Source organism: Coptis chinensis, chromosome 8 (genome assembly GCF_015680905.1).
Source record: "Coptis chinensis isolate HL-2020 chromosome 8, ASM1568090v1, whole genome shotgun sequence".
In the NCBI taxonomy this organism is placed as follows: Eukaryota; Viridiplantae; Streptophyta; class Magnoliopsida; order Ranunculales; family Ranunculaceae; genus Coptis; species Coptis chinensis.
In genome coordinates this window covers 49,622,683-49,635,127 of record NC_141463.1, presented here as the reverse complement: position 1 = coordinate 49,635,127, position 12,445 = coordinate 49,622,683, and the positions used below count along the sequence as shown (strand labels likewise).

Here is a 12,445-nt window from a genome sequence, read left to right as displayed (position 1 = left end):
CTCTTTTCTGATCCAGAATCAGTGGAATATCAGTTGGATACTTGATAAGAGCTCAAAACTGTAGTTTTAACCCCTTAATAATCATACTTTTAGACCAATTATGTGAATAATAAGTAAGAGTTAACACTGATTACGTGTTTTTATGCATTCCAGGCTTCAAAGTCCATTATGTGCAGAAATGTGCCACTTTAGCGAGATAAAAGAGCACAGGTCGGTTACTAAGGAGTTCCGTGATTAAAGGCCAAGATTCAAGAAGACAAAGCCTTTCTAAAGCCCGGTCAAAAGTTGAAAAGTCGATGCGGGCAGAAACAGCACACAAAGTCAGTAGAACTTCCGAAGGCCATATCTTCAGACTCATACCTCAGAATGGGGCCTACCTTATGTCAAAACGACCGGCTCGGAAAGAGCTTTCTAATGGTCTAAGCCGTGATCCAATCAGAGGAGCAAAAGTGGACGAAAAGTCTATTGAAGCCAACTGCAGCTGAAGAGGCCTTTTTGGACTGAAAGAATTGGGTTTTGGGCCTGATTCTCTGGCCCAAAACATGGCTCCAAGCCCATGCACGATTTTTGGATCTGAAAGTATAAAAACAAATGCTTAGCTCTTTGTTAATGGTAGATTTTTTTAGTAGAGAATAGTAGATTTTTAGGTTAGAAAATAAAGGAGCTTAGAATATAAAGTAGCCATTAGAATAGCTTCTAGATCTAGATTTAATTGTTTTAATTAAGTTTAATTTAAAATCCAATTCTTGTTTTAGATTAAACTATTAGAATCATTACTCTTAATTAGTTTGATTAATAAAATAGCTAGTTGTTAAATTTCGATTATTGTCATTTACATTTGTGTTAGATCTGATTCATTTACTACTTGTTATTCAATTCTTAGTTATTAATTAGATTTTAATTATTGTTTAATTTAGATTAGTAAATTTCAATTCTTTATATCATCATGTTTAGTTTAACTTTAATCAGAAATGATTGCGTAATGATTCTCGGCTAAACCTCCATTAGGGGTTGAGAAGCCTTGATGAAAGCTTGATTCGACTATCGTAGAATCGCCGTAATTTCCTTTCCACTCTAGAAACGATTAGTTCACCATGAGAATGGGTTTAATCGTTCACATGCTAGTTATGAATTGGTAGGAATGCCATGTGTAATTAGGGATTAGGAAGAACCAATTGTTCGCGAAGCGATTCAATTCGGATTACGATGATTCGTCGTTAATAGGATTAAGTCGAAGTTAAGGTGGAATCAATCCCCTCTAACTCCTTATCATCGAATCAACGTAGCATTCCCTTAGTTATTTTGATAACCGACTAGTTGCATCTTGTGGGTAGTTGCATCGTAGTCTAGTTGCCTTTTCGTAAATCTCTCATTAGACTTTAGAGTTAAGAATACTTATCGTAAAAAGAACACGACATCTTGGAAGGACTAGGAGTGGAACGAATCACTCTACTCCACTATATCTCATAGGATTGAGAGTAGAATCTTTGATAAGCATATAAGCATCATAATTAGTTTAGTTTAGTTACGTTTAGAGTTTCATCACTTTATTTCGTAGGTAAAACTATTCAAATTTTACGTTTATCAAATGGCGCCGCTGCTATCTTAGTTTCACTTTCGTATTGTTTTCGTAATGTTAGTACTTTTCTTAAAGTCCCATTTCACCCACCCACCCGTGTTTGATTCATACTGTAGTTATCCGATTCAACGTTGGAAAGTTCCGACAAAATAACACTGAGTGCGACCGCGCCCTAGCAGAGCGCACCTGCGCCCTATAGCCGGGAGCAAGAGCGCGACCCGCCCCCATGTGGAGCGCGACCCGCCCTAAAAACACTGTAATTTGAAAATTACACGGAGCGCGACCGCGCCCTATGAGAGCGAACCCGCGCCCTTTGTTAATTTTTCTAGAATTCTACAGTTTTGACTCGAACTTTGATTTTTCAAATTTTTCAGTGTTCTAACTTGTTATATACATTGAACACGCGTAAACAAGACGCTATTCATAAGCGAAGCAAGGACGCAATCAGGTATTCCTTTCTTCCACACCTCGATCTCCGTTAGAGGTTTATACTAGTATATCGTAATTGTTTGGAGTGTTGATGTGTTTAGCTAAATTTGGTTTTAGACTTATATGAGATTAAGGTGCGGCGAACAAAACACCGAGCGTAATTACACAACAACGTCAACAAACAAATCTATCTAGTATACCACCCACTACACCTCTAGCTACTATTTCACACACATCACGACCACAATGCCCGGCGAAGAAGAGACTCCTCTCTCTGACTTCTACAAAGCCTTGAGCAATAGCCCCAAATCTTGTATCGTTCTAGCAGACCCAGTGGGGGATTTCTGAATTCCCCCAAATATTTTTAATTTGTTACCCGTTTTTCATGGATTAGACCATGAAAAACCTTATCAGCACATGCGTAGGATTGAACAAGTCCTAACAACATTCCACCATCCTACGGTTGGTGCGGAACAAATTAAACTTCGGGTATTCCCTTTCACCTTAGCCAATAATAAAGGCGTCTTGGTTAACTGCCCAAGCGCCTAATTCGTGGACTTCGTGGGCTAAACTTGTTCAGTTGTTTATGGAACATTTTTACCCACCCCTAAAACGGATGAGATGCTTTCCAAGATTCATTTTTTCGACAAAATCCTCATGAATCATTTTTTGAGGCTTGGAATCGTTTCACCGATCTCCTTATAGAGTGTCCACATCATAACTTAGCGAAGACACGTTAGTTCGTGCCTTTTCAAAGGACTTCTACACCACCATAAAGAAGTCCTAGACATAATGAATGGGGGTAGTTTCTTAAGCAAAGGAGCCTCGGAGGCTTATAAATTTTTAGAGGGTCGGACTAAAGCGAAATAACAACTGGGGGGTAGTGATGATATCCACCGCTCCGCTAGTTCATCAAATACAGTTAAGGCGCCGGTATGTTTGAAATTAAACACGATTCGAGCTTAAAACTCTAATCGAATCACTCACTAAAAGGTAGAGGCCATTTAAATGCAAGAAAATCCTATCCCGTCATGAATGTAAATTCAAATCTATGTAGTTTTCATTTGGAGCCCACGAGCATCCCGACTCCCATCGTCCTATAGCCTATGAACGGGCTTGTTCTATTAATAGTGAACCTAACGCCCCTTGGAGACAAAATCCCAACTTCGGTTGGAGAAATAACCAACACGTCACACCTCAAGGGTACAATAATCAATATGTTAGGCCTACGCATGATAAGTGCTCAAAAGTAATGATTTATAACCCCAATTATGTGTATGTTAGTTTCCATTTTATATTTAAATATTCTAATATGATGCAATTTGAGTTTTTGCAGGTCAAAGAACCTAAATGTGAAATATGGAGGGAAAAGAAGTCAAACAAGTCAAAAAGGAGTCACTGGGAATTACAGCTAAAGGCCTAGGGCAAAAATGTCATATTTGTCTCCATGAGTGCCAAGCCTAATGGGACTCTAAAAGAGGATAATAATTGAGTTAAAAGAGTCTTAAATCTGATCTCAAAGCCTTAATTTCGACTTCATAGAAAAGAGAAGGTCAATATGGAAAGAAGTCGAGTTTCACAAGAACTAGGAACCGAAAGTCTGTCGGAAAGGCTGCGGCTTGGTAAAAATAGCCTGCAGAACAAAGTAGGCCACGTCCAACTTTGGTCCAACCGAATTTAACTTTTCCAGGATTACTTCTAGAAAGATTACAAAGAGTTTGACACCAAATAAACATAGGATTCGGATCTCTATCCAGACGAGCATGTAAGCCAATATATAAGGCACAAAAACCTCAGTTTATATCATCTAGGAAATTTAGTGTTTGCATCTTAGATCTAGAATTAAGAGAGAAGAAAGTTCAGACCTTTTCACCATTAATAGCTATAAAGATTATTCCTTTTCATATTGTGTTCATAACATAGTATGAGGGGCTAATCTCCCTTCTCTTGGGAGGGAGATGAAGCATTTTTTTTATGTTTTAGTTTAGTTCTTCTTCTATCATGTTTTAGTTTAAATCTCTCATTGAGTTTCTTCTCTTATTAGTTCCATTGATCTAACGCTCTGTGGAGGTTAGGAGGTCTTAGGGTAATTCATGATTGTGTAGAGCCAAATACCACAAACCCTAGATTCTTTTCTTCTAGTTTTTAGTGTTCTAGTGTGATGATTGGATTCTTTATGGCACCTCAATTAGTTGTATGGTTAATGCCACATGTGGATTTTCCATGGCACCTAGAGTTGTATATTGAATGCCACTTAAAGTACAATTTGGTTAGATAGAAGATATCATTGGAGATTGAAGAAGTATTTGATGGAAAGATAGAAAGCACGTTGAAAGCCACATATTATCATCATGGTTATGAGCATAAGGTTTGTAGGTATGGTGAGTTTCTATTGGTGATTTATATTAAGCATGATAGGTAGATTTATTAGACTAATTATATGATTTTGGTGGATTCATCTCTCCCAAGATATTCTCTCTCTTGACTCATATTCATATATTTAATTTAGTTTATTTTATACATAGTTTAAATCTCAAATCAAATCAACCATATATTACTTATTACTTAGCCACATCTTTTACTTGCATCCATTAGAGTAATTTAGATTAGGAATTTCTATTATCATCACTTAGTTATTTAGAGTATGATTGATACCTTGCTAGCCACTATACTAATCAATATATATTAGGCTAAGTAAGATTTGCAAAAGATACGTAACACAAACAACGACATATAAATAATTACGTGTTGCGTGCTTTTTCAATGGCGCTGCGGCCCGCTCTAAAGTGATTAAGTGATATAATATTTAATTTAGTTTACTTTAATTTAGGAATTCATATAGTATAAATTTCATATTTAGCATAATTAGATTAATTTAGTTTAATTCAATTAGATTTGCATAGTAGAAAGTATTTGCATAAAGTTTAGTGTTTGTTTAACATAAAAGAATAGTACAGAAAACATATTTATAAATTTCAAAAAATTCTGAAATTTTACAGAGTTGATCTGTACAGTATCGGTAATTTATTGAAATTTTTTCGAATTTTTAGTACTTGTCTTACCTGGGTAACTAACATCGTCTTTGCAGTAACCCGTTTTCAGTTTTCAGGACACAAGCATCTGTAAAAACAGTCGAGCAGAGTTATTTGCACAATATCAAAAATTCTAAATTTTTTACAGGAGGAACCTCGATTCGTCAGGAGCTTCCAGTAAAAATTTGAATATTTTTTGACCTGTTTTGACCACTTAACTAGTTGCTTGTTTTCAGTGTGTTTCTGCAGCTTTTCAGGACCAAGGTCTCTGGAAGAACAGTCGAGAAGAAGGATCTATAAAATTCTAAATAATCCAAACTTTTTACAGGATCATCCCTGACACGTCAGGAGACTCCAGTAAAAATTTCGTGATTTTTAGTGTCCTTTTACTTATTTATTCAATCGATTGTTTACAGTGTGTGCAGAAAACTTCTCACTGGACTCTGCAGGATTGAACAGTAAAGAAGAGGGACTTACCAAGCTCCGATTGCTCTGAAATTTTACAAGCTACTTTCTGGACGTTTCAGGTAGCTTCTATAAAAATTTCAAAATTTTTGGACTTGTTTTGCTTGCTGTAACAGTAAGTGCTTCTCTTCCACCGTGAATCCCCTGTTAGCGGTTTCATAATTAGCATTAATAGTTAGCATCATATAGTTTGATAATATAATTTAGTTAATTAAGTGCATATTAGATTATTTTACATAGCTTTATTATCTAGTGCATGAAAACTTGGTTTCGTGATTCACCTCGTAAACGTCTAATCAAAAGAGCTAATTCTTGTAACAATCTTCCAATTCTGGTTTTGGAGGAGACCACACCATCGAACTCAGGATCTGAGTCTGAATCTGAAACACACACACCACTAGTAGATTTAGAGGATACAACAGAGAGAGTACCATTAGCCGCCATGGTTGATCAAAGAACTCTTAGCACCTTGTTTCAACCTATCGCAGTTCAACCACCGAACTGCATAGTGATACCAGACAATAACAATAACTATGAGATTAAACCAACCATTCTTAATATGCTGCCAAGATATTATGGAAAAACAAATGAAGAACCATATAATCATCTGAGTAAATTCTTGAGCATATTAAGTACTTTTAAAGCACCTCATCTTTCCCCTGAAGAGACTAGATTAAGGTTGTTCCCATTGACTTTTGAGGATGCCGCACTACGTTGGTACAGATCCCTACCCTCTAATTCTATAACTACTTGGGAGCAACTATCACAAAAGTTTATGAAACAATATTACCCTTTACGTAAAACTGAAGCCATGCAATTGGCTATTTCAACCTTCAAAGGAAAACCTAATGAAGAGTTTCATACAACATGGGATAGATTTAATGATTTACTTGTCCGCTGTCCACATCATGGTTTTGACGTACTTAATATCGTACATTACTTTATAAAAGGTCTTTCACCTATGAACCGTCAGTTAATTGAATCAATGAATGGAGGAAGATTTACTAGTCTTACTCCTGATGAAGCCTACACTTTTTTACAAAACTTTTCTAAGAGTTCTAAGGATTGGGCCAATAGTAGTGACCATGAGGACATGGCACGGGTAGTTGGGGGGATAAGTTTTAGTAAACCAGGTATGTATGAGGTTAAAAATGAACTCAATGAGAAACTTGAAGGTGCCATTGCTAGTTTAACCACAGGAATCGAAAACTTAAACAAGAAATTTGATTCATTTACTTCAAACCCTCCAATGAATAATCAACCTCAACAAGCAATGAGTGCCAATCAATTTTGTGAAAGTTGTTTCGCCACAGACCATGATACACTAATTTGTCCAGTATTTGTTGCCCATAACTTTAGTAATAACTATAACCAAGATCCCACGAAATAATTATCAATGGAGATGAGAACATGTCTTCACAAAGAAAAACCAATATGGTTTCGGGGTTATCAAGGAACAATAGACAATAATACATGAATAATAGAGGCGCAGTAGTACCTTCTCCATAGTATTATCCACAACAACAACAACAACAACAACACCAACAACAAACAAACATGAACAGAGAATTAACTATTGATCCTATGGCTAGCTACCAAACCCAACCTAACACCATAGATGAAACCATGAAAGCTTTAGCCACCAAAACCGAGAATGAATTCAAAAGAATTGATAAAAAAAATTTGATATTATGGCTCAACAAGTAACACAACAAATTTCTCAGGTAACTCAACAAATAACTCAACAGATGAGCCAACAATTAAATCAGATACTAGCTAGTCTAGCGCATGGACTGAGGGAACTCTACCAAGTCAACTTTGAACAAAACCCTAAAGATAGAAATGTTTATCAAGTTGAAACCACCCCTTCATCCACACCTACAGAGGCAGTTAACTCAATATCTACCCTTAGGTCAGGAAAGAAAGTAGATAACAAAGTTGACATACCTGATTATAATGAAGTTGTTATAACAAAAGATAAGGAAAAACCGGTGAAACCGAGAAAACCAAAAAGAGGTAACTGAAAAAATTCCACCCGCACCATTCCCTCTAGGTTAAAAGATAACAAAAAGGAAGCACAATATAATGAGATCATGAATATTTTTAAAAATCTACATATCAATATTCCTTTTCTAAGTGCAATTAAACAAATACCTTCATATGCAAAATTTATAAAAGACCTAGTAAAGAAGAAAACAAATATTCCTAAGGACGCTTTTATTGCACAAAGTTGTTCATCCTTTCTCTGAGAACAAAACCGTAGTAAAACATAAGGACCCGGTAGTCCTACGATTCGTGTAGAATAGGAGATGACTACACCGATCAAGCATTATTGGATTTAGGTGCTAGTGTGAATTTATTACCTTACTCGGTTTATAAGCGGCTAGGGTTAAAAGACTTGAAACCAACAAATGTTAGACTACTGAGTTAGGTGATAGATCTATTAAGATCCCCACGAGGAGTAATAGAGGATGTGATTATCAAGGTCTCGATTTTTATTACCCCGTTGATTTTATAGTTCTTGACACTTTACCTACAAATGGAAACCAAATTCCTATCATCTTGGGTAGACCATTCTTAGCATGTGAAGCTTTAATTAATTGTAGGAATGGGAACATGTCTATCACTTTCGGGAATATGAGAGTAGATGTAAACATATTTACACTATTTAGAAACCCTGACGATGATACGAAAAAGATGGATGATCTATGTGTAGTACACACAATAGCTAATAAAAGTTTTAGGAACACTCACTACAAAGATCCATTTTTATCATGTGTATCACAATTAGGCATGAATTATAACAAGGATAGTGTTATACATCATATTAATACATTGCTAGACACCTGGTCAACCTCATAAAAATAGAAGACATTCGAGCATCTTTATGTCAAGCTACTTTTAATCGTAGATTTATCAAAGATTTAATTAAGATGACTAAGCCCTCTACTAAAATGTATAGGCCACGCATGGAAAAGAAGAAAGATAAAAAGAGCAAAAATTAGATTACAAACAAGTTTTAAGTCTAGGGAATCTGACTATAAAAGACCCACAAAAAAAAAAAAAAAAAAAAAAAAAAAAAAAAAAAAAAAGGGGGTAACCTTAAGTTTCCCCCCTCTAATATGTCGGCTGGCGACATTAAACTTAGCGTTTATGGGAGGCAACCCAAGTAGTTTAAATAGATAGTAAATTATTCCTTATAAAAAAAAAAAAAAAAAAATGCGACTGACCTCGTGCTGAAAATTCACAAACAAAATCCCATGTTTACAAGGTTAAATTGGACATCAAATACGGAAGAGAGTTGTTGTCGAGGTGTTATTGGAGTAATGAAGATATTTACAAAAATTGTACCGACAAGGAAGTTTGGAAGATAATTTTTGAGCACATTGATAACAATGACAAGGTTCGGGAAGGAGCTTGAAGTATCGAGAGTAACGGAGAATTAATCTATTTTACTCGTTAGGGTATAGTATTTGGAAGAGTTTACGTAGAAGTTAATTTTATTTTCTACTGTCATGGGATTAGTTGTTTTTAATTTCTTAAAATATCAATAGTTTATGGAGTGAGTGATTAGTTTTTATGAATAAGAATGAAATTGATATGAGCTTTGAATGTATCTTGTGACACATATATATATGTTAAAGTTGTGCTTTAGTAAGGTGGAATTCTTCTCCATTACGGACTAGATCTCTATTCTGACCCGGTAAGTTAGAATCCCACTTTGTTTTAAATCCCAACCCTAGTAAAACTCTCTAAAATCGATTTTGGGCCTTAAAAAAAGCCCAACAACCAAAAAAAAAAAAAAAAAAAAAAAAAACGACTTCTTCTTCTTCTTCTTCCAAACCCGCACCCACACTCCTTCTTCCTCTTCGGACACACTTCCAGCCGCCCCCACCACAAGTCGATACTTCCATCGCACAAGTCACAAATAACAACCACCTCATCACAATTTAACTCCACCCACCACAAACCCGCAACTTCCGCCCGATCGGGACTTATCGTCGTGTTCAACACTTGCTCACCGGCAAGATCGACCGTCGGTCAAGCATAATGGGATTTGAATTATGGGTGGCTCAAGATTCGACCGCCGTGTTCAACACTTGTATCACCGCTCAGTTTCGATTATGGGTGGCTGAAATTCGCGATTTGAATTAATTTTTCAGTTTGTTTTCTTTTTTTTGTTGGCTGTTGATTGAGGAGAATGGAAAAAAACGTGAAGGTAGTAATGGGTGTTGAACTGTGAAGAAGGAATGGTGTCGTAGTTAGGCTTGAAAAATTTCGGAGAAACAAGGTTTTTGGTGTCTGGGACGATTTTTTGGTTTATCGAAAGCAACCTGCTCGCAGTATTGTTCTAGTAGTGTTGTTGTGTTAGTTTCCCTTACGTATGGCCATCTCCATTATGACAGCTCGAGGATAAGTTCAAAACGGTTGAACATGACGACCGAACTAAAAAATTCATGCCGAACTCTATTATGGAGAGTTGTTTTATAACAATGCCATAAACGGATTTTTTTAAACAAGAATGCTAAAATCGGGGTTGGGAATGTCTCTCAGATTCTAAGGGTGACAAATGTCACGAAAATATATTGTTTGATGTTTTATGATTGTCGAATCGATTATGAGAAGGCGAGTGGCCTGGGAAAATGGAGTTGTAATGGGATAATGAAACCGAAGTTTATTATCATAACTGATTTTTACGGTAGAAAAATTTGGACTCACTCCACAGTTCGCATTTTCTTAAAAACTATTTTTGATCACTCATGTATTTGATTGTCTATTATGGTTTTATCACTTTTATTTGTAGGCAGAGACAAATCTTGTATTCCATGCAAAAAAAATATGAAACTATTGATTTAAATTATTATTATTATTATTCATTGTTTAATTTTTAATTTTTATTTTTCAGTCGTGTCATTTGTACATGTGACTCTTACATTCCACTCTAGCACATTTTCTCTGTCTTTTTAGAGACGTATCACTCTACGGATTGAGCACATGACAAATATTTAGTCGTTGTAGTAATTATTGATCCTTATAAATCATCACTCTTATTTGTTTTGTTAAGGATATAAATTCTACAGATTTTAGCTGATGTAATTTTGCACGCATTTAAGGTAATATCCCTCCTTTTCTCTGATTATTTCAATTATGGTAAGCTTTCAGTTATTTTATTTAGTCATTGAGGACAATGCCTAATTTAGTTAGGGGGGTGAGAATTAAAATTTTGCAATATTTTAATTACAATATTTGGAAAGTTTATATGTGAATTATGGTGATTCTAGGTGAAAAATATATTTTTATCGTTTTGGCTAATGAAATAGGAAATTATATGTCATGACCCGGGATTAGTAAGACTTTTTAGACTAAATTTCTATTACTAGAAATAGATCTCTCATCGATAAAAGTCTTAGTCTAGAGTAAGTTCATATAATACACCACTAGAGGAATTTCAAATGAAAAAGCAACTTAAACTTCTACCAAACTAGAGGATTAGTCTGAGGAGACTTGACTGTGAGACTTGAGCCTTTAAAATTTTAATTTCTTGGAGAGTCTTTACGTAAATCTGAGTCCAAGTTGACTCAACCATTTTTCAGTGCTTAAATTCGTTGTGTAGTCTCATTTATTCTTGATTTGGTCAATCACGACGTGGCATCAACTGGAGAGATAGCCATTAGGTCTTGTAGTCTATTTAAAGCGGAATATCATACTGATAAGTCAAGTAGTAAACCAATCAGCCTTTACCCCACCTAATAGGATTATCATGTTAACCACTTTTGAGCCTTATATATTAAGCCCTTTATTCTTAAACCAATCACCTAAAACCTAACTCCAGACAAGGAGTATATCCCATATTATTAGCCTTACCCATATTTCTGATAATTTCTAAAGAACTAAAGAGAAAGTTAGAATGAAGAAGATTTTGAAGGAAATTTGACCAAAGTCAAATGAAGAAAATCATTTCTTTTGCTCAAAGAAAAAAATATATATATATATATATATATATATAAAAAAAAAAAAAATTGAGCAAAAGTAGTGATAAAGTTCAAGTGTTGCAGTTTACAAGTGAAGAAAATTGGACATCAAATGGGTCAAAAGCAAAAAGTCTTTAGTATATTCTCAGAAATTTTTGAATCCTTTTTACCCTTTTCTTGTTAACCTGTCCTAAGCCCCATTTTAATACCCAGACTTATCACTAAAGTATGATATGAAGTGTAGAATAGGTGAGAGGATGCTAAAGTGAAGGACCCGACACTTCAAATGTGATTGACATTCTTTCCATGAGACTTTATTTATATATTTGAAAATTTCCGTCTTTCTGACTAAATGTGTGGGATGTTCTATTTTGTTACTCATTTCCCTACATATGGAGGTAAAATAGAAAACTTATCTGAGAGAGATTTTCTTGTGAGTGTATGAAATGGTGAGATTTGAAGTCAAAATACTAATCCAAAGGTAAGGTAGAAATTCCGTTGCTTGGAAAAGAGAAAGGAATCAAAATGGTTAAAATGAATAAGCTCTAGTTAGGATGATTAGTCAGGTCTTTTTCTATCTTTAAGAATAGAACCTTAGCCTAATGTTTTATGATCATGGGTATGATAAGTAATAACTTTTTGATTTAGACATTTTAACCTGAAAAAGTTGTTTTCTCTAGATTTCACCATAGTTCATATGTAAAATTGATTTTGTGGGTATATCTAAAACCCTCACGAGGCTATAACTCGGTCCTTTAAAGGGTAACTTAAAGGTTTAAGGCCTTGTTGCATATGGTAAATGCAACCGCTGATGCCTGCAAAAGTGAGTTAGTTTATTATTTAATTAGTATTGTTAGCTTTGAACACTTCTCTAGTATAACATATATTTGCTAAGAGACTAGCAAAATGCTAGTTGGGGTTGTGATAAGTGCTCAAAAGTAATGATTTATAACCCCAATTATGTGTAT

General features: G+C 35.1%; 1 non-coding gene across 1 annotated transcript; it reads right to left on the bottom strand.

The window, feature by feature from the left end:
- Nucleotides 1-2,629: 2,629 nt before the first annotated feature.
- On the bottom strand, nucleotides 2,630-2,732 carry LOC147481798 (small nucleolar RNA R71). The gene has a single exon (XR_015207088.1). It is a non-coding gene; the product is annotated as a small nucleolar RNA R71 (small nucleolar RNA).
- Between the last annotated feature and the right edge of the window lie 9,713 nt (nucleotides 2,733-12,445).